Below are 23,047 nucleotides of genomic sequence, written 5' to 3' on the forward strand. Positions count from 1 at the left end.
CCTGCCATGCAAGGCACGAGTGGCTGCCCATCTCCACTCTGGCTTGTGCAACACCATGCAAGGATTGCCAGGCCAGAAGGCAAAGCCCCCGCCCCCTGAGGAGCAGGGGGGAGCGCCGGGGCAATGGAGGGCCCCCGAGGGCCCCAGCGACGCGGCGCCTCCCCCGGCTGGCTGGCCTGGAGAGAGACGGAGGCATGTGCCCTTTGCTCTCTGTCAAAGGGCTGTTTGTTGGGTTGCGTAAGGGGGAGGGGAACGCAACAGTTCTTGGAATCAGGAGCTGCCAAAGGACACAGGGGCCTGTGTCAGGGCTTCAGGCAGTGGCTGGGAGGGTGCGGGGTGCTGGGCAGAGCTGGTGGTGCCCACAGCACTTGTGTGTGTGCAAAACCAGGCATGGAGACAGCGAGTGTGAGAGGTGAGGAGGGAGGGTGCAGCAAGACGTGTGGCCTGGTACACGGTCTAAGCGACGTGTCGTGTGGGCGTGTGTAGCGCTGAGGGGACATGCTAGTGAGAAAGGGGGAGCAGGCACCATTCATAGTGCACACTAGTGAAAAGGGATTGGCGTGAGTTTTGTGTGACGGTGCAAACGCAGCCCTGGCGAAAAGCACCGTGAAACAGCAGCGCTCTGCGCTGTCACTGAATCCGCTACTGGCAAGGCCAAAAGCCGAGTAAGCTGGTGAAAGACAGAGCATGCAATGCACGCGGGTGTGTCTGTTCATGGGCGTGTGAAACTGCGTGTGTGTGCAAAGCTGGGTTAGGCTCATGTATGTGTGTATGGTATGTGTGTAGATTTGCAGAATTGTGTAGAATTGTGTAGATTTGTGTGTGCCACAGCTTGGGTTTACGTGTGCAATGAGGTGCACAGGATTGAGTGGGTTCATATGTGTGTGCAATTATTGTGTTTGTGTGCCAGATTGTGTAGGTTCATGTTGTGAGACTGTTTGCATGCAGAATGGTGGCGCAGTTCATGCAAGCCATTGTGTGCACGTGAGCATAACTTCAGTTGTTGCGCCTGCATGTGTGCGGGTGTGTCACTGGGCCTCTGTAATAATACATCTGTCAAGGCGCAGCTCTAAAAATGTGGTGCTTGTTGTGTCTCTGTGTGCGTGTGCAGACACAGCAGGCGAGGGAACCTGTTTTGGGTGAGGGGCCGCTGACCCACAGGAAAATGAGTTGGGGTTTCTGCACACGAATGAGAAACAAAAATAAAAACCAACCCCACTGTCGTGGCCCCCAGCTGAGAAGGCGAAAGCCCCTCCCCACATCCCCCTCACACACCCGAGCCTGGATTTTGTGAGCTCCAATTCTGGGGGGCAGCTCAGGGCCGGAGGTTCCCCACCCTGGATGTCAAGGGTGTTATTGTGCAGCTATCTGGGTGTCACTGTGTTGTGCACCTAATTGTGGCTTTTCTCAGGGGGTCTGTGTGTGGCACCTCTATTCCCACTTGAGTGGTTTCCCCTGTGTTCTGGGATCCCCCTCAAGCCAGCCCGACCCTGCCTGTAGCTTCTTCTCCGTCTCTGTGCCCACCCGTGCTGGAGAAATCAGCCCAGCCTGGCTTCCGGGGCCAACCTGGCTGATCTTGTTAACTGTCTACAGGCGCCCTAGAGCGGGTGACATGAGGAGAGGCATGGGATTGGGCCCCAGCTAAGACCTGCCCCACAAATACCATCACCTGCCCCTACAGTCGGTGACCTACTGCCGCTGGGGCAATGGCTCCACGGCCAGTACAACTGGCAGCATGAGGATCAGCCAAGCCGTACAGCCGCTCCACGCATGCCAAGGGCTGGTGGCTGCTTGTGCAAATCCTTGCCTTGAGGCACGGACACCCCGTCCTCGCCTGTATCAGCCGGGGGACAGCATGGCTAATACAGGGTTTTAGAGAAGCCTCGTTAACTCGGCAGCTCTGAACTGAGATGCCAACATGAGGACAGATCACAGTCATGCTCCGGGTCCTCCATTTAATCCTCCCCCCGGGTCAGGAGGGAAAGTTCTCGCTCTATGCCTGGGAGATTTGCCTCTGTCCAAAGCCCTGAACGCTGCCTGGTACAGACTAAGGGTCAGCAACCCCCCTTGTTGTTATTAGGCTGGTACATCAGTGCCCCCAGACAAAACTGGGGCCCCGTTGTGACATGGCGATCAGACAAGAGAGACCTTGCTCTCAAGTCTAATCATAAGCACGTAAGAATGGCCAGACTGGGTCAGAGTAAAGGGCCCAGGGTTCTGTCCTCCAGGTGCCCCATAATCCCACTCCTGTCACCCATTCTCAGCCCTGACAAACAGAGGCTCGGGACCCCATTCCCACCCACCCTGGCTAATAAGCATTGATCGACCTAACCTCCGTGAACGTATCCAGTTCTTTTTTGAACTCCACAACAGTCACTGGCAGGGCGTTCCACAGGGTGACTGTGTGTGATATGAAAAAAATACTTCCTTTTGTTTGCTTTAAATGTGCTGCCTATTCATTTCGTTTGGTGACTCGTAGCTCTCTGATATTATGCACAGGAGTAAATAATGTTTCCTTATTTGCTTTCTCCACACGTCATGATTTTATATATTTTACAGACCTCCTTTCGAAGCTGAAAAGGCCCCATCTCGTTAATCTCTCCTTATCCAGAAGCCATTCTATACTTCTAATCAATGTGCCCAGGGCCGGACGGAGGCAGGGGCGCCTGATGGCAGCTGTAAGGGGTGCGCGGCATCCCTTACAGCTGCCATCAGGAGCTGCGCGCCTGGCTCCCACCACGCCGGCCCCGCGGCACCGGACAGCAGCGCCCTTGCCCCCACGGCTGCAGGGCCCTGCACGGCCCGGCGCGTGCACCAGCAGCGCTGGCTGGGCCGGACTGGGCAGCGTATGTGCCGTGTGCTCCGGGGGCGGGCCCCGGGCTTCGTGCCGCCGGCCATGGCCGGTGAGCAATGCACTGTGTGCCCCGGGGGCAGGCCCGCGCACCCTGGGGGGGGGCGGGCCTGCGCATGCGCCCTGCTCCTGGGGGCGACACCGCACGCTCAGGCCTAGGGCGCCAAAAGGGCTCAGGCCGGCCCTGAATGTGCCCTGTAATTTTTTTCCACCTGTGTGTGGAATAAATTGTGTTATATGCACCAAAGCATGAGCAGATGTGCACCATAGTAGACACACAGGCCAATCAGACACTCTGCCAATTAGCTGGGTGGCATTTGAATCTCTCCTCTGTGGGTGCCACAAGCACACAGCTTACAGAGAACATTGTTCTTAATCATTTTTGTGGGCCTTTTGGGAACCTTTTCCAACATATCCTTTTTTGAGATGAGGCGCCCACATCTGCAGGCCGAATTCAAGCTATGGGCCTTTCATTATCAGTGGGAAATAGGTCAATGGAGGGATGATAGGAGTTACTACAGAGAACTTTCTGGGTGTCTGGCTGGTGAGTCTTGCCCACATGCTCAGGGTTTAGCTGATCGTCATATTTGGGTCAGGAAGGAATTTTCCTCCAGGGTAGATTGGCAGAGACCCTGGAGGTTTTTCGCCTTCCTCTGTAGCATGAGGCACAGATCACAGCTGAAGGATTCTCTGCATCTTGGGGTCTTCCAAGTATTTGAAGGCTTCAATATCTGAGATATAGGTGAGAGGATTATTCTAGGAGGGGTGGGTGAGATTTTGTGGCCTGCACTGTGCAGTGGGTCAGACTAGATGATCATAATGGTCCCTTCTGACCTTAAAGTCTATGAGTCATGGATTTGTATGGAGGCCATATAAACTGTCGGTTTTATTACTGCTCCCTTTCAAATGGTTCTCCACCTCATGTTTGCTTTTTTGACTGTGGCTGCAGGGGATCAGGGGAAGGCAGGGTGACCTACCTACTTCAGAGCTCCAGGAAGTTTAGTAACTTTCCCCCAAGCCCAGGCAGATCTGGGGACAGAACCCAGGAATCCTGAATCTCGCCTATTAGGGAGGCCAATTCTAGCTTGGTTCTGATCTAGGGGTAGAGGGCAGAAGGGGTGGATCTGTCCACCCCCATGTCTCATAGACTCAGACTTTAAGGTCAGAAGGATCTGTCCACCCCCATGACTCATAGAGTTTATGATCATCTAGTCTGACCCCCTGCACAGTGCAGGCCACAGAATCTCACCCACCCCTCCTAGAATAATCCTCTCACCTATATCTCAGATACGGAAACCTTCAAATACTTTGAAGACCCCAAGATGCAGAGAATCCTCCAGCTGTGATCTGTACCCCATGCTACAGAGGAAGACGAAAAACCTCCAGGGCCTCTGCCAATCTACCCTGGAGGAAAATTCCTTCCCGACCCCAAATATGGTGATCAGCTAAACCCTGAGCATGTGGGCAAGACTCACCAGCCAGACACAAAGGAAGTTCTCTATAGTAACTCCTATCATCCCTCCATTGACCTATTTCCCACTGATAATAAATGGTCAATTAGTTACCAAGATCATGTTATTTCATCCAACCATCCCCTTCATAAACCCATCTAGTTTAATCTTGAAGCCAGATAGATCTTTTGCCCCCACTACTTCCCTTGGAAGGCCGTTCCAGAACCTCACTCCTCTAATGGTTAGAAACCTTCGTCTAATCTCAAATCTAAACTTCCTACTAGCCAGCTTCTATCCATTTGTTCTTGTGTTGATTCACAGATGCTCACGTCCCAGGTTTGCCTGAGGGCATGAGCCATCATCAGCTGACAGGTCTCCAGGCTAGACCTTCCCTCCAGGTCCCCTTATCAGCTGGGAAACCTGCTGCACTACCAGAGGCTGATGCAAGAGGCAGCTGCCAGGGTGGCGGCTCTGCAGGTGAGGCAGGCAACCAGTGTCTCTGAAAAATTCCCCTGGTTGCCGGAGGCAAGGCTAGAAATCATTCAGGGGCGGCTGACCTGGCCATGCCTGGCTCCTAGGGTGGGCAAGCCATGTGGTTCAGTAGGGGGCGCTCTTCCTGCAGAGTCAGTGCCCTGTTAGGTGCCATCGCACCAGTGAAATGGATAAAATTACCATTGCTATTACAGAGCTGGTGTGATCCGTCCTGAGCCGTCGCCCTGTCCAAACGACCTCAGACCCCTCCACACGTCCAGTCAAATACACGGCTCTCCCTTGTGCTATGGGGGCCATGCCTTAGTGAAGGCAGGGCCTGCGTCTCAGAACAAGCTGAGCAATCCTGTATAAATAGCTACTAGGTCCCACCCCAGAGGTGGTTGCATTTCAGTGCCGCATGGGAGATCCCTGTACAAACAGCTGTTGTGCCCCACCTCAGAGGAGGCTGCATTTCGTCACTGAGCGAGCTGTAGAAACAGCTGTGGCTGCATTTTAGCAGTAGCAAAGTGCTCTCCATGCATAGTCTACAAGGGCTCTGACATGAAAGGTAACGAAGATATTGACACACTCATTGAGTTGCCATATGCAGTAAATCCCCTTTATAAATCTGCCCCATATCTTCACACCTCACCAAGCCCTAAGTTCTAGCCCAGCGGGAAATATCCCAGAGACAGGGCACAGTTGGGTGGACTAATCTGGTGACACTAATCTGCAGTTGTGGCTATAGCCAATGGAAGGCCAGACGATCTGATTGACCCTGCTGCTCCAATGATTCATTTCCTGAGTCATTTGAGTTCCACAGATGAGCCATGTGGCTGGATTGCTCTGTGCTCACTGAACATAGCTGAGCTGGGTTCTATTCTGGCTGTGCCGTTGACTCCATGTGGCACCATGGGCATGTCATTTCAGTGCGCTGTGCCTCAGTTTCCCCACCTGTACAACAAGGTGAATATTTCTGCTTTAGTCTAGTGGAACGAGAAGCTCTTTGGGGCAGGGACTGGCTTGTGCTTGGGGTCTGTAGTGCCTGGCAGTTGGGGGTCCTGAGCTCCACTGGGGTCTCTAGGGCGCTATCATAATTACCATAATATTGCTCCATCTATAACTCCATGCCTGGGCCTGCTCCACCGGCAGGTAACCAGCCAGCCCTGAACTGTCTGAGCCTCGGCCTACAATGGGCCCATTGTTCTCTCTGCCCCTCCTGAGCTCCTCTGCCGGCTGCTGATTCCTTAACCCCCTCCTGCCCCAGGCCCCCGCGCTGCCCACCTGGGACCCTGAGACAGGTGAGGGGATCCTGGGGCAGCCAGCCAGAGGGCCCCCTGCTTCTCCAGCCCTCCTGGGCTGCAAACAAGCCCCTGACATTTATTCCCCACCCTGCCACGTGCAAAGGACGGTTCCTGCAGTGTGGCTGTTCTCTGCTCCCCAGAGCTATAGGGGGTTTATGGGGTGTGGCCGGAGCACACTGCGCTGTGGCTATTCTCTGCCTCCCAGGGCTCATAGGGGGCAGAATGGGGGGGCATGGCCAGAGCACACTGCGCTGTGGCTGTTCTCTGACCCCCAGGGCCCATAGGGGCAGAATGGGGAGGGCGTGGCCAGAGCACACTGCGCTGTGGCTGTTCTCTGACCCCCAGGGCCCATAGGGGCAGAATGGGGAGGGCGTGGCCGGAGCACACTGCGCTGTGGCTGTTCTCTGCCCCCCAGGGCCCATGGGGGCAGAATGGGGAGGGCGTGGCCGGAGCACACTGCGCTGTGGCTGTTCTCTGCCCCCCAGGGCCCATAGGGGGCAGAATGGGGAGGGCGTGGCCGGAGCACACTGCGCTGTGGCTGTTCTCTGCCCCCCGGGGTCCATAGGGTGCAGATCGGGGGCGTGGCCAGAGCACACTGCGCTGTGGCTGTTCTCTGCCCCCCGGGGTCCATAGGGTGCAGATCGGGGGCGTGGCCAGAGCACACTGCGCTGTGGCTGTTCTCTGCCCCCCGGGGTCCATAGGGTGCAGATCGGGGGCGTGGCTGGGGAGCACTGAACAGTGTCCATACAGAGCAAGCCTTAGAGCAGCTCAGGAGGGGCCAGGTGCCCCTCTCTGTACAGTGGGAGACCGGCCTGGCCTTTGTGCGTTTGTTGGGGTGCAGCCTGTCTCTCACTCTGCACCTGCAGCTCGCGGCGCAGTCAGGGCCCTGATCTCAGTCAGGGAGGGGCAGCGCTTGGCCCAATGGGCCTGTGGTTACGTTGGGGCTCCTAGGGGCTGGCTTGCTATAACTAATCAGCAACGGCCGGGCAGCGGTGGGATGAGACCCAGCTCTGCTCCTGACTTCCTGTATGCCCCTGGGCAAGTCACTTAGCAGCTCTGCACCTCAATGCCCCCTCTGCGTGAGTGGGGGAGGGTAATGCGCTCCAGTCTGAGGAGGAGCGGGTGCCAGGCTGAGAACGGGTCACGTGGCTGGCTCACGGCTCTGGGTGCCAGGGAAAAACAATGAGCTCATGGCGCCCGTCTTTGATCACCTGGCCTGGCTCAGCCCCTTGCCTGGCCAGGAGGTGACTCAGCAGGCTGGGCGGGGGACTAGGGGGGGAGGGGAAGCGCGTGACTCTGAGGTCACCCTTGCAGGCTCTTATGTAACCATAGGGAAACCCTGTCATCCATTCCCGGCACCACCCCCCTCTCTCCCCCCCCCTCGTGCATGCTCGCTGCACGCTGTCTGCACTGCTTCCCCCGCCCCCCAGGTGCTTCTGTACACCTGGCAGGGGGCCTGGCTTCTCACAGGGAGGGGTGAGTTTAGGACCGGAGACTGGGTGGCACAACTCCGGGGTTCTTCCCCTGGCTCTGGGAAGGGCGTGTGGGCTAGTGGTTAGACAAAGGCAGGCTGGCAGTCAGAACTCCTGTGTTCTGCCCTGTCGCTGGAACAGAAGTGAGGTCTAGTGGTTAGATGCGGGGGGGGGGGGAGGAGAGTGTGGGACTGGGGACCAGGGTTGTTCCTATCTCTGCCTCCAATTGACTCTGACCTCAAGCAGGCCCTTCCGTGCTCTAGGTTCTGTCGCTCTGTAAAAGAGAGGGTGCGATGCCACCGCTGCCTTGGGGCCCTCGCTCATGAAGCCATGAGGTCCAGGGGGCAGCCTGGCATGGGGAGTGCAAGCTCTGCAACCTGCATCTGTGTTCCCACCACCCCCTCCAGTCCTCCGCTGCCAGGGGACAGGGCGAGCAGGAGCCAGGGGAAGAACCGGGGCCTGGCATGTGCCAGGAAACCCTGCAGAGTCACCCACATGGCTCTTGCCAGCTGCTTGCCACACTTCCTGGTGGTCATGCCGGCTCTGGCCCTGATGCTGCTCGGAAAGGAGGGTGAGAGGCAGAGGCATTGACACAAGGAAGGCTAAGTCTGGGCGAGGGTGGCTCACTGGGGCATGGGGGGTGGCTACTGCCATGCCAGTGCAGGGTGACAGACAGCGTGACCCCACAGCACGCAGCTGGCTCAGAAAGGGGAGATGGGCCCTCTTGGGTGCCCATTCCAGGCTAGGCTCTGCTGGATCCATGTATAGACAGCTGCTGCGCCCTGCCCCAGAAGTGGCTGCATCTTAGTGCTGAAAAAACGTAAAAAACGACCAATAGTCTTGCAGCACCTGAGGGTATGTCTACACTACAGCGCTAATTTGAACTTAGTTCGAATTAGTTCATTCGAACTAAAATAATTCGAATTAGCGCATCCAGACTTAAAAACTAGTTCAAATTAGCGTTTTGCTAATTCGAACTTGCATGTCCACACTGAGTGGACCCTGAACCGGGGTTAAGGCTGGCTGGAAGCAGTGCCCGCAGGGCATCAGAGGAGGACTTAGAGCATGGAGCTGCTGTCTCAGGCTAGCCGAGAGCTGTGCTTAAAGGGACCCGACTCCCACCCCAGACAGACAGTTCTCAGGGGTTCCCCGCTTGCAAAGCAGTCCTGTCTTGGAGTGCCCTGAGTGCCCACACTCGGCACATCACAGCACTCGGACATCAGCCTGGCTGCACTTGCCGCAGGCTGCCATCCGGAGGGGGGGGTCAATCAAGGGGCTTCAGGAGAGCTTCCACCCCGAGGGGCCCACAGAGCCAGCCCAGTCCTCCCCATCGGGGGCTCGTACCCCATTCCTCCCTCACCTCCTTCCACTTACCCCTCCCAAGCCCCCCCTTCCTGATGTACAAAATAAAGGACACGTGTGTTCAAAAATAGAAACTCTCTTTATTGAACAAAACTCAGGGGGTATGTCTACACTACCCCCCTAGTTCGAACTAGGGGGGTAATGTAGTCATTCGGAGTTGCAAATGAAGCCCGGGATTTGAATTTCCCGGGCTTCATTTGCATGATGCCGGCAGGCGCCATTTTAAAATGAGGTGTACATGCAAACCTGCTCCTGGGTGGCCAGGCTGGCAGCTCTCCTGCCCTAGACGGCCGCTTTCCTGTGCCTAGTGCGGAGGTCGTGGACGAGGTCCACGATGTCTGCACTAGACCAGGCGGGTGCCCACCTCTTGCGGACCCAGGCAAGCTCCCGGGAGCCGCCAGCCTGGTCCCGGGAAGAGGCGGAGGGCTGGGTGGCAGCGGGTGGCTGGCTCGTGCCGTGCCAGGTGCAGGGTCTGCTAGTTGGGTGTTGGCAGGCTTGCACCTGGCACGGACACCGTAGCCAGCCCATGCCGCTTTAAGGGCTCCGGGGCCGGGAGGGGGGCAGTAGAGTTTCCCTGGTGTTGGCCAGAGTGGCCACCAGGGAAAGCTGGGGAGGGCTAGCCTCCCACTAGTTCGAATTAAGGGGCTACACACCCCTTAATTCAAACTAGTTAATTCGAACCTCGTAGAATGAGGTTTACCTAGTTCAAATTAAGCGCTCCGCTAGTTTGAATTAAGTTCGAACTAGCAGTTCGCGTGTGTAGCGCCTATCAAAGTTAATTCGAACTAACGTCTGTTAGTTCGAATTAACGTTGTAGTGTAGACATACCCTGAGAGACTAACAAGATATATAGATGGTGCCATGAGCTTCCGTGGGCACAGCTCTGGGGTGAACTATCCATCTCCATAAACATACCTCTATCCACGGGTCTGTCCCCACCCCACCCCACCCCACCATCTATTCCCCTACACAACCTTTGTCCTGACCCCCATCTCCATAGGCAGATGGCTATCCAGCCGTTTGCCCCACTCCCCCTCCCCGACAGGAATTCATGGTGGGGTAGGTGTTACGAACTTCTGAAGAGCTGGTGTGTGATTTTTAATGCTGGTGACTCTGTCGCTTGGTTTCTGCATAGCGCCCAGAACAACAGCCCTGTCTTGGTTGGCATCTGGGCAGCGCCCAGCCCGATGGGGCCCTGATCTCAGTCATGGCCTGGGCAGCGCCCGGCACAATGGGGCCCTTTGAAGAAAACGAGTGGATGGGATCAAAGCCAAAGGCAGTTGTAGCTGAGGCAGGAATTGCCAGGGTCTCTCAGGAGTGGTGTGGGGCTCAGAGGGCTTAGCCAGCGTGCGTGTCCTGGTGAGACGTTCCCAGCACCACAGGGTGGGGAGCACTGAGCCATGCATGGCAGGGCTGCAGCTCGGAGCTGTGCGCTGGGTTTACGATCCTTCAGCTTGTGCAATTCATCCGCTTCTGCTTTTCCAAGGAAGCCAGGCTGGGAGCCTGCTGGATCATCAAAAATGCATTTGCTGGCCTGACCACGTCAGCATCTTCCCAGCAAAGACAAACCACAGGGCTGCACCGGGGGACAAGGGGGGCTGCTGCAGCTACCCACATGGGCTAGGCGAGGGGCTTGGGGGGGACAGTAGAGGTGCGGGGGGAGTTGCTAACTCAGGGGGGCCACAGCCCACAGGATCACACCAGTGCTGATGGATCTCGGCTTCGTAAGCCCGGGGCAGGTCTGGCTCTTCCAGCTGCCACAATGAGAGTAGTTGGGGCATCTCAGCCACTGTGGGAGCAGCTGTGAGTAAACCCAGACAAAAAGTCCAGAATGGAGCCACAAGGACTGTCAGGACCGTAACTTCTTAGTCTCTTTCCAGCAACTCCTACGTCAGCTCGGCCGGCTCCTTGCTTCTTCCTCTCTCTGGATTTTGCCAGGGATGCTAAGAGGGGGCCCTGATGCCAGAGCAATTCAGGCCTCGGCCGTCCTTGCGCCTGGAAAATTCTCCAGCTTTGCCCGAAGCTTGACACCACACAGGAGGCAGCATTCACCAGCAATGTTCCCTCTGAGCTGAGCGCCTGGGCAGGCCCGACTCCAAAACTGCCCACCCAATTAACAGAGCATCCAAAGCCGGCAGCATATGCATGTGCATGTCCACATATGCCTCAGTGCACAGAACAAAATTCATTCCGCACATGGAAGAGAACATTCAAGGGGACATAGGTCATTGGTTCTAAGCTCCTTCTCGATTGGTGTAACTTGAGCACCAGAAGCTGCCTCCAATGGTGGGCGTGACCATCGTATCTCACTGGGCAACTACTGCCTGTCGTAAAACTGGGCCGCCCCCAGACAATGGGGTGCTGTCCTGCCACAGCCTGCCTGCTTCAATGGCTGCTTAGAGGTTTAGAACTGGGTCTGTGTACTATGACCAACGCGCCTGGCAAACCACGGAAAAGTAAAACACCCTGAGATGGGGACTGGGACATTCCCACCAGGACAGCTGGACTCTCTGAGGGCCTTCCCCTGACCAATGGCTGAGATCGAGGACGAGCTGAAATGATTCCCTCCGAAACGCAGCTCACACCACGCGGCTCCCTTGGAGAAAAAGACGACACGTTTCTCTGGCGGAGAAAAGCGCAGAAGGGACCCGGAGTGGGGCGTGCCTTCCCGAGCTCACCTCCGGGGATGAGCGAGCCACCTTCCAATGGATGGGGGAGTTTCGGCACCATGCCTGTTCACTTCCCAGGGCCCAGCATGGAGGCCCAACGCACTCCTCCTCCTCTGACGCCAAAGACCAGTCCTACGACCCCGTCAGCACCACTCCAACCCACAGATGTGTTTTCCTGCCAGGCGGCTTCACTGACAAATATCTCAGTCAACAAGATGAATGGAAACCGTTAGAGGCTGCTGGAGTTTTGTTCGGATGACGAGCTCTGTGTAACACACTTGTTCTTCCGCACACAGCCGCAACACAGTGTCTCGGCCGCACTGCAGACCTGCCCAGTGGCACCAACGGGATCGTCTCCTGACAAGGCGCGCCGACCTGATCGCCAAGCGCCCAGCGGAAGTGGGAGCAAACTGCAGAAGGCGATCTGTGAGGCAGCGCTGTCGTCTTGGCAAAACAACCCCAATGGTTGGTGTGAGGCGTGTTCCAGCGAGGGATGTAATCGGGTAGTCGATTAACCAATTCACTGATAAGCAAAAGCGTATATGTTAATGCTATAGACTACATGCATTACCGCCCCCAGTGAATTTTATAGCAGGCTGGCCAGCAGCCCAGCTCAGTCCTGGCTCATGCTGGGTCCAGGACCTTCCCCAACTGCGGCTCTACATTTAAGGCCATGGTCACCAACCAGTAGATCGCGAGCTACCGGTAGATCTCAGGGGCTCTAAGAGTAGCTCTTGAGCCCTCTCTGAACTGCGCACCTGCGCAGGACATTTACATTAGATTTCCTCATGTAATGTAGGCGGGGCTTCAAGGAAGGGGCGGGGCAGTAGATCTTCGCCTGTTCTGAGACTTAAAAAGTGATCTTGGGTGAAAAAAGGTTGGAGACCACTGATTTAAGGTGTATTAGGACTCAAATGGACAGGCAGCCTGGCTCAGTTCCGGCTCACACCGGGTCTAGGAGCTCAGCCCTGCCTCTGGACAGGGGCTGCTGCCACCCTGCACTGTATCAGAGGCAGCGGCGCAGGGTGACAGAGCCAGCAGGTCCTTTTAAACTGGCTCCCCTGCAGACCAGCTCCCACCTGGCACCCCACGCCTGAGACAGGCAGCAGCGCGGAGTGCCAGGGGGCTCCTTAGGAGCGGGGCCGGAGCTCACTGGCTGCCGGCCCCACCTCTGGGGACTGTCGAATAATTGAGGCGCCGATAGGAATTCACGAGGTGAATCGCCTGCTCAGTGAACCGATATTTAACATCCCCAGTTCCAGTGCATTGACTCCAGTGCTCAGTGCTGTGCACATGATGGGAGCCAACTGCCTCTGTGGGCCCTGGGCAAGAGGAGGGGCCTAGATCCCCACTCCTGGGGAGGGCCTGGAGCAATGTGGGGCGGCAAAAGGCCCGGGGCTCCAGCTGCCACCATCGCTGTAGAAGCAGCGGCAGCAGCCAGGAGCCCTCCCCCAGAGCAACTGCCCCCTTTGCCCACCCCCGCCGGCAGCCTCACCCAGGGCTTTGCACTTCCCCTATGGGCAGGAGTCCAAGGCGCTGCGGAGGGAGGCAGCGTCAGGATCACGTGTGCTGGGCTCAAAGATCTCTTGGACCCGACCTCAGAGAAGACAGCTCCATGGAAATCAGCAAGAGCGGAGCCGGGCAAGGACTAAGGAGCCCCCTGCCTCTGTCTCAGAGGCAGCAGCGCAGGGGGCCAGGTGGGAGCTGGTCTGCAAGGGGAGCTGGGTAGCACACTACCCCCAGCTTTACTCTCAGGAGCATGCTGCAGACGCAGCCGTTCACGCCCTGGACGCCTGGTTCTTGGGAATGCACTGGCCAAGCGTCGAGGGCTAAACCTGCCAGGGAAAGGCCCCCGGAAGAGCCTGCAGACCAGTTCTACTGTGACAGCATCACCAGCTGCTCTGCCCATGCTGGAGTGAAGGCCAAGTGCCGCAAGATGGGAGAGACACCAAGATCATCACTGTCTAAAAACAAGGGGCCACGGACCCAGATCCTCACCCACCGAATCTGTTGTGAATCGCAGGGCAGCTTCAGGGCCGAAAGGGCTACAAGCCATATGGCCTTGTCATGAGAGCATAAGAACGGCCAGACTGGGTCAGACCAAAGGTCCATCTAGCCCAGTGTCCTGACGTCCAATAATGGCCAAAGACAGAGGAATGAACAGAACAGGGAATCATCAATGATCCATCCCGTTCCCAGCCTCTGGCAAACAGAGGTGAGGGACACCATCCCTGGCAAATAGCCTCTGATGGGCCTATCCTCCATGAATGTATCTAGTTCTTTTTTAACCTTTGTTAAAGGCTTGGCCTTCACAACATCCTCTGGCAGGGAGTTCCACAGGTTGTGCGCTGTGTGAAGAAATACTCCCTTTTGTTTGTTTTAAACCTGCTACTTGTCATTTGGTGCACCTTCTCTATCAGCTTCATGTAACATGAGCACTCTAATTCACTATTTCCCCTTCCTCCCCCTCCCCCCAGCTCCTATTTATTTTGGAACTGGACCTTTCATACGCCGGTCATCTGAAGAAGTGGGTTGTGCCTACGAAAGCTCATGATGCCATCTCCCTGTTTTGTTAGTCTTTAAGGTGCTGAGAGACTATTTGTTGTTTTTTAAGTTTTTCCTCGTTTTTGCGTTATGGGAGGGAGTACATACCTTTTCCTTATGGACTTTCTCTCCGCCAGTCATGGTTTTATAGCCTTCTATCATATCCTCCCTTAGTCTTCTCTTTTCTAAGCTGAAAAGTCCCAGTCTTATTCATCTCTTTTCATAGGGCAGCTATTCCATACCCCTCATCAGTTTGTTGCGCTTTTCTGAACTTTTTCTCTAACGCCAAGATCTTTTCTGAGATGAGGCAACCACATCTGCGCACAGTATTCCAGATGTGGGCCTGCCATGGATTAAGTCTCACTGCAGAGAAATGCAGGGCACAAGAAAAACCACTCGACGCAGCCTACACCGTCTTACAAAGGCTTTGGACTCCGTCAGTAGAAGAGAACTCTACGCACTTTTCGAAAAAATGTCCCCCTAATTCTCCGTCAGGCTCTTGTGCCTGATTCATTCCTTCTGTGAAAACATGTCTGTCATGGTCCACAAGGATGGCTCCGTCTCTGAGGCTTTCCAGATTCACAGTGGGTATGTCTACACTACAAAGTTAGTTCCAACTAACGGACGTTAGTTCAAACTAACTTTTATAGGCGCTACACTAGCGCTCCGTTAGTTTGAATTTAATTCGAACTAACGGAGCGCTTAGTTCGAACTAGGTAATCCTCATTCCACGAGGATTAAGCCTAGTTCGAACTTACTAGTTCGAATTAAGGGCTGTGTAGACCCTTAATTCGAACTAGTGGGAGGCTAGCCCTCCCCAGGTTTCCCTGGTGGCCACTCTGGCCTGCACCAGGGAAACTCGTCTGCCCCCCTCCCGGCCCCGGACCCCTTAAAGGGGCACGGGCTGGCTACGGTGCCCGTGCCAGGTGCAAGCCTGCCAGAACCCAGCCAGCAGACCCTGCACCTGGCACGGCACGAGCCACCCACCTGATGCCCCCCAGCCCTCCTCCTCTTCCCGGGACCAGGCTAGCGGCTCCCGGGAGCTTGCCCGGGACCGCAAGAGGCGGGCACCCGCCTGGGCTAGTGCGGACATCGTGAACCTTGTCCACGATCTCCGCACTAGGCACAGGAAAGTGGCCGGCTAGGGCAGGAGAGCTGCCAGCCTGGCCACCCAGGAGCAGGTGTGCATGAAAATCAAGTTGGTCCAGTGAGTCACCTGACCCTGAGCCCTGAGCATACAATGGCCGTACTGGGTCAGAACAAAGGTCCATCTAGCCCAGTAGCCTGACTGCCAACAGCGGCCAACCCTAGGGACCCTGGAGGGGATGGACCGAAGACAGTGACCAAGCCATTTGTCTCGTGCCATCCCTCTCCAGCCTTCCACAAACTTTGGGCAGGGACACCACTCCTACCCCCTGGCTAATACCACTCCATGGACCCAACCTCCATGACTTGATCTCACTTCCCTTTAAACTCTATTCTAGTTCTAGCCTTCACAGCCTCCTGCAGCAAGGAGTTCCACAGGTTGACTCTTTGCTTTGTGAAGAACAACTTTCTGTTACTAGTTTGAAGCCTGCTACCCATTCCTTTCCTTTGGTGTCCTCTAGTCCTTCTTTATGGGAACTAATGAAGAACTTTTCTGTATGCACCATCTCCACCCAACTCCTGCTTTTAGAGACCTCTATCCTGTCCCCCCTCCCTCTCCTCTTTTCTAAGCTGAAAAGTCCCAGTCTCTTTAGCCTCTCTTCATATGGGACCTGTTCCCAACCCCTGATCATTGTAGTTGCCCTCCCCTCTCCCAGCCTCTCTCTTCCCCTCTCCCACCTCCTTTTCCCAGTCTCCCCCAGTTTTGTTCAATAAAGACAGATTCCATTTTTGAACACAATTGTCCTTTATTTTGTACATCAAGAAAAGGGGCTAGGGAAGGGTAAGTGGAAGGAGGTGAGGGAGGAATGGGGTACGAGCCCCTGATGGGGAGGACTGGGCTGGCTCTGCGGGCTTCTGGGGCTGGAAGCTCTCATGCAGCCCCCCAATTGCCACCTCTCCCCAGATGGCAGCCTGCGGCAAGTGCAGTCGGGCTGATGGCCGAGTGCTGTGATGTGCCCAGTGTGGGTAGTCCGGGCAATCCAAGCCAGGACTGCTTTGCAAGCGGGGCACCCCTGAGAACTGTCTGTCCGGGGTGGGGGTCGGGACCCTTTAAGTGCAGCCCTCGGCTAGCCTGAGACAGCAGCTCCACGCTCTAAGTCCTCCTCTGATGCCCTGCCGGCACTGCTTCCGGCCATCCTTAAGCCCGGTTCAGGGTCCACTTAATGTGGACATGCTAGTTCGAATTAGCAAAATGCTAATTCGAACTAGTTTTTAGTTCTGGATCCGTTAGCTCGAATTAGCTTAGTTCGAATTAACTAATTTGAACTAAGTTAGTTTGAATTAGCGCTGTAGTGTAGACGTACCCAGTGGAGTTAAGCAAGGTCGTGTATTTGCCCCCTCTCTGTTTGGGATTTTCTTCTCCCTGCTACTGAAACAGGCTTTTGTTCTTCAGCTGCAGGAACCGACTTGCACACAAGCTCCGATGGGAAGCTGTTCGGTCGTGCCCGACTCGGTTCTAAACCCAAGACTCGGGAGGGCCTTACTCAACACCTCCTTTGCTGAGGGTGCAGCAGTGAGAACCCACGCAAACGCTCCTCTTCAAAGCCGAATGGACTGTTTCTCCAACGCCTGCCAAGTCTTCAGGCGAACGATAAGCCTCAACACCAACCCACCACGCCAGGGAGCTGAGGAGGCTCCAGCGAGATCCACTAACTTGAAGCAGTGAACGAGTTCTCGCAAACAACCTTGCCCTGGGAACGGAGCTTGGCATCTGCATGGGGAAACCTGTCAGCCAGTGTCTGGACTGAACAAGAGGGTTTGGCCAAGCCGCAAAGTGCCGGGACACACTAGGCTATGTCTACACTGGCGGGTTATTGTGCAAGAACGGCCGTTCTTCTGGAAAGCGTCCACACCGCCCACCCGTTCTTGCACAAGAAGACGTACAGGACGGCGTGGTAAGGGAGGGCTTCTTGCACAAGAGCTATGCTCTTTTTTAACAGGTGTCAACCCTCTTGTGCAGGAGCTCTTGCGCACGAGGGCAGTGTGGACGCTCGGCTGGGATTTCTTGCGCGAGAAAGCCCTATGGCTAAAATGGCCATCAGAGCTTTCTTGCGCAACAGAGCATCCACACAGCCATGGATGCTCTTGCGCCAAAGCACAGCTTACACATGGCAGTGTGGACGTTTAATAGTTCTTGCACAAGAACCCTTGTGCAAGATGTTCTTGTGCAAGAAGCCACCAGTGTAGACATAGCCCTAATGTCCAACCTAAACCTCCCTTGCTGCAGGTTAAGCCCATTGCTTCTTGTCCTGTCCCCGGAGGCCAAGATGAACAATTTTTCCCACTCTTCCTTCTAACGCTCTCATGTCCCCTCTCAGTCTTCTCCTTTCCAAACTAAACAAGCCCAGTTCTTTCAGTCGTCCCTCATAGCTTATGTTCCCTAGACCTTTAATCATTCTTGTTCCCCTTCTCTGACCTTCAGTTTCTCCACATCTTTCTTGAAACTCGTGCCCAGAACTGGACACAAGACTCCAACTCAGGCCTGATCAGCGCAGGGTAGAGCGGAAGAATGACTCCTCGTATGTTACTCAGACATAAGGGAAGGAGGGGTGGGGGGGAGGGGGAAAGGACATTGGGTAACTTCTCAATAAGTGTTGCTGATGGGCCAGTGATCCTCTCCCTCCCCGTCTCCCTCCCCGTCTAGAGCAGGGGGCTGGACTTGATGACCTTCTGATGTCTCTTCCAGCTCTATGGTTCTATGATAAGGGGATGGTTTGAGAACATGATCTTGGTAACTAATTGACCATTCATTATCAGTGGGAATAGGTCAATGGAGGGATGATAGGAGTTACTATAGAGAATTTCTGGGTGTCTGGCTGGGAGTCTTGCCCACATGCTCAGGGTTTAGCTGATCGCCATATTTGGGGTCGGGAAGGAATTTTCCTCCAGGTAGATTGGCAGAGACCCTGGAGGTTTTTCGTCTTCCTCTGTAGCATGGGGCACAGATCACAGCTGGAGGATTCTCTGCATCTTGGGGTCTTCAAAGTATGTGAAGGCTTCAATATCTGAGATATAGGTGAGAGGATTATTCTGGGAGGGGTGGGTGAGATTCTGTGGCCTGCACTGTGCAGGGGGTCAGACTAGATGATCATAATGGTCCCTTCTGACCTTAAAGTCTATGAGTCTATGAGTATGAGTCTCCGTCCTGCATCATGCTATGCCCCCAGCATGGAAACGCTCCCTTCTTGATGCCAGATCTTAAGGGCTGGGCACACAGCCTCAACACCCCTCCAGGCCTCTCCTCCCCCCAAGCTCTTCCTAGTGGGTCTGACTGAGATGACTCTTGCTCTGACAGCAGAGAGAAGCAAAGGCTCCGCTATGGTCCAGTGCTCTGGCCAGCCAAGTTGCGGGGGAGTCCACGTGTGGCCTGCTCCCACATCCTTTCTCAGTCCCACGGGAGAGCTGCCGCCCCCGAGCTCACACCTTTCACCTGCGTTAGTTGGCACTTGGGTCCTTGCCTCTCCAGACTCTCTGCTGCCCTGGCTCAGTTTCTGGGGGACTCACGTTTCCTGTCTCCTGCTGTGGCCAAGAACTGGTTTTTTAATTCTTTTTGCAACCGCAGGGAGCCATGCATAGGGCAAGGGGAAACTGAGGCACACACAGGCACCTGAAGAATATTACAGGAAATCCTGCTTTGTCACACCTGGATAGAATGACTGGCCCCAGGAACTGTGCCAGGGACAGGTGCCAAACAGTCGAGAGGCTCAGGGATTTTCCATGATGTGACTCTCACTGCACCAGAGTCTGATACCTGCAAAGGGCCTCACGGGAATGGACAATTCAGATCCTGTATTTTCCTTCCTTTACCCTCTGCCAGCCCAGATCAGCGGGAGAGACGTACAGTCCACCCTGAAGGGCTCTGCTATTTCAGGCTCTCTGCAAACTCAAGTGCATGGCACTTCCTCTGCTGCACTCAGGTTTTTTTTCAGCTGTAACAGCTGGAGGCTTCCTGTTTGTTATGAACAAAAGCTGAGAACCTTGGAGGGGTCCAGGCAAGTTCCAGCTGGCTCCTCTCACTCCCAGAGCTGGGAACAAAACCCACTCAGCCTCCTACTGTTCAAGCCACTACTCCGCTCACCCCTCCTAGAGCTGGGAATAGAACCCAGGCCTCCTGGCTCCCAACCCCCGTGCTCTCACCCAATAGAGCCAGAACCAAGGACAGAACTCAGGAGTCTTGGCTCCCAAACTCAGCCCCCCTCTAACCCCTAGGCCCTACTCCCCTTCCAGAGCTGGGAACAAACCCCCCGCCCCAGCACCAGACCTCTTCAGGAGAGGGATATGGCCCAGGCATTTCTCAACAGAGCAGGAAACTGAGTGCCTAAACGGCTCCCCACCCCCGTCTGACTCAAAGAACTGCATCAAACTCTTGCGAAAGACAGCTCCCAGCCAGGGCTCCTCAAGCAACTGTCAGTCTGGGGCGGGGGAAGAGATTTAGCTGGGCAGATGAGCACTGCTGAGCTTTCAGTTTCCCTGTTGTTTTCCCCACACGTACACACACATTGTGTGCCAGGGCCTGGCCCTGTTCTAACTTGTGCAACTTTTCCGGTTCATCTCACAGAGCTCCAGCAGGGACAAGGCCTCCTTGCGCCTGTAACCTATGGGGCAGCTCCAAACAGCTGGACTGTAGGGAAACTGGCACCCTGGGCAGCTTGGGTTTGGGCCCCCATCACCCGTGGCTCCTGCCGGCCCTCTGGGCTCCCTCCCAGGCGGCCCGTGGGAAGATCTGCACAGCCCTGCCCCACGTCCCACCCAGCCCGCTGTCCCTGGACGAGGGGGAGGATCCTGCCCCCATAAGTATGGGCCACTCGTGGGAGAAGGTGCATTCTGGGTAGCGCAGAGCTTGAATAATGGAGGGTTTGCAGCAAAGGGGAGTGCACAGGGCTGGGCTCAGGAATCAGGGCACCAGCAGAGCTGGGGAGAGCTTAGAGCTGGGCTAGCAGGGCACTGTGGGTCAGGTGTGAGGGGCCCTGCAGGGCTAGGCTAGCAGGGGCTGTGGGGCAGGAGTGAGGGGCACTGGCAGAGCTGTGGGAGCTCAGGGCTGGGCTGTCAGGGGCTGCGGGTCAGGCGTGAGGGGCACTGGCAGGGGGGCTGGGCTGGCAGGGGCTGTGGGTCAGGCGTGAGGGGCACCAGCAGGGGGGCAGGGCTGGGCTCGGTTGTCAGGGGCTGTGGGTCAGGTGTGAGGGGCACCGGCAGGGCTGGGCAGGGCTGGGCTGTCAGGCGCTGTGGGTCAGGTGTGAGGGGCACCGGCAGGGCTGGGCTGGGCTGGGCTGTCAGGGGCTGTGGGTCAGGCGTGAGGGGCACTGGCAGAGGCTGCGTCAGAGCTATGGGGCACCGGCACAGCTGTGTGTGAGTGGGCGATGTGGCTTCGGACTGAGCTAGCTGGCCTGACCTCATCCCACCTGCCCCTTCCCCAGACCTGAGAACAGGGTTGCAGCAGTGACTGGTCAGCACCAGCAGCCGGTCCCGGGGCAGGAGGGAGGTTGCAGGTCGCAGCGGTTCAGGGCTGAGGGCTCCTGCCAGCTCCACGCTGCACCGGCCCCGGGAATCTCGCTGGGGAGCAGGAGAAGAGAGTTGGAAATGCAGCCGAGCTGCTCCGAGTCCAGCCGGGAGAAGGTGGCACGGCGCACGGGCGCAGACAGACACACAGTCGCACAAGCACCAGCCTGCGCGGACACACGCGCCCAAACAGACAGCTAGACGCATGCAGGCCAGGTCCAGACGGGTGTAATCCCCACTATAAATGTCACCCCCCCCACAACTGTTAATATACCCACTCACTTTCTAATGTACTAAACACCCACTGTTAATGTCACCCCTCCCCTACCACACTAGTCACATAACGCCCACACAACACTACACTGGTAATGTCAGACATGCACAACATCTGACTATTAGTGTAACACCCCCCCCCCCCGATACCATTGCCCATATACGCCCCACCCCACGTAACACCCACAAACCCCACTACTGATGTGACACTCTCACTCTCTCACAAACGCGCGCGCACACACACACACACACACACGCTTGTACTGTCACTGAGAGATCTGACATTGACAAGGAAACAACTTTCTCCTTTGCTTGCTGGGCGGGGGGGGGATGGCCAGTGGGGGGGGGGGTCCATGGAATGTGGACGAAGCTGGACTTGAGAACTGGCTCACCTGAGAACCCCTCCCCGCCTCCTCTGCGTGTCACAACGGGGGCGACCCCGTGAGTGAGTGGAACAGCCGAGAATGGACCCCAGGAGTCCTGGACTCCCAGGCCCCACCCCCCTCCCAGAGCTGGGGCGTAGAACCCGGGAGTCCTGACCACGGTCTTGGCTCTGTTCTGTCCGTGGGTCAGTGGTGCTAGTGGGTAGCGAAGGGAGCACTGGGCACTTGGCCAGCTCAGCGACGGGAGTGGGATCTAATGGCCCGTGGACTAGTCGCGTGGGATCCAGGGTAACCAGGGAAGGGAGGAGTCCCTGGCTTTCTCTGTGGCTTGGATCCCCTCTGCGAGAGAGGGGCACAGTGATGCTAGCCGGGCTGTACCAGTTAGCGTCTGTTACAATGTGAGACCCCAGGCAGAGGGCGTAAGCTGGGGCTTGGGAAGGGGGTGGGTAATTTCCCCCGCTCTCTTGCCGATAGCCATGCACATCTGGCAGCCAGCTGTGTGATCAGCCGGATGCTGACTCAGCCCTGGGCGGCTTTGAGCATGGGGAAGCCAGCCAGGGCTCGGGGAGCATGGCAATCAATCCACCATGTCCCCCTCACCCTGCCCCCCAGCTGCCTCTCCTTATCAGCACACTCCTGCCATACCGGAATAAAATTAGCCTTCCACCTTGGGGAGGAGGAGCTGAGGGCTGGGAGCCTGTACTGGGTAGGGCAGGGATCAGGGCATAGAGGTTGCCAAGGGACGGGTGGGTGGGAAGTGATCAGGCCTGGGGGCTGCAGTCAAACAGCCCTGCACATGCAGAGCCACCTGCCTGCAAACCTGGATGCTTTTGCACCTCTCCTCCACCCTCCCCCCTGCACTCAGGCCTGCTCACCCTCCTCCCCACCTTAGTCTGGATGTGGCTAGTCCAAGCTCTCGCCGGCTCTGCTGTTTTTAGCTGAGCTGACGCTCACTTTCCTGGCCACCCTGTTTACGCCCCTCAGGTTACCAGCCCTCCCCCCACCCATGCATTGCCCTAGCTGCAACTGCATCGCCTCTCGGCTTGCTGCTCACCCCTGGGGCCTGAGCTGCATCCCCCCCCCCACACACACACGTGCACACTGCTGCCAAGGAAGGGCCCGTGCCATGGTGGGACTGACATGGCCCATTCCTCACGCAGCTACAGCCATGACTGGGCCTGTCCAGCCACTGGGAGGCAGTAGAGAGCGCTCGCCGCAATCAGTGCTGGCCTCAGTGCCCCAGTGCAGCACTAGAAGGTGCTGGGTGGCAGGGAGAGGGGCGGGGTCCAGCAGGGGGTGCAGGGCTGCAGGGAGTGGGGCGGGGTCCAGCAGGGGGCACTGGGCTGCAGGGAGTGGGGCGGGGTCCAGCAGGGGGCACTGGGCTGCAGGGAGTGGGGCGGGGTCCAGCAGGGGGCACTGGGCTGCAGGGAGTAGGGCGGGGTTTAGCAGGGGGCACTGGGCTGCAGGGAGTGGGGCGGGGTCCAGCAGGGGGCACTGGGCTGCAGGGAGCAGGGTGGGGTTTAGCAGGGGGCACTGGGCTGCAGGGAGCAGGGGGGGGGTGTGTCCAGCAGGGGGTGCTGGGCTGCAGGGAGCAGGGGAGAGGGGTGTCCAGCAGGGGGCACTGG

At 56.7% G+C, this 23,047-nt stretch overlaps 1 long non-coding RNA gene across 1 annotated transcript; it reads left to right on the forward strand.

Moving 5' to 3' along the window:
* Positions 1-348: 348 nt before the first annotated feature.
* On the forward strand, positions 349-22,692 carry LOC142823816 (uncharacterized). Its single transcript, XR_012898929.1, has 3 exons — positions 349-412; positions 4,624-4,779; positions 16,664-22,692. It is a non-coding gene; the product is annotated as an uncharacterized LOC142823816 (long non-coding RNA).
* Positions 22,693-23,047: the final 355 nt, after the last annotated feature.

This window comes from Pelodiscus sinensis, unplaced genomic scaffold, assembly GCF_049634645.1.
Source record: "Pelodiscus sinensis isolate JC-2024 unplaced genomic scaffold, ASM4963464v1 ctg34, whole genome shotgun sequence".
Classification (NCBI taxonomy): Eukaryota; Metazoa; Chordata; order Testudines; family Trionychidae; genus Pelodiscus; species Pelodiscus sinensis.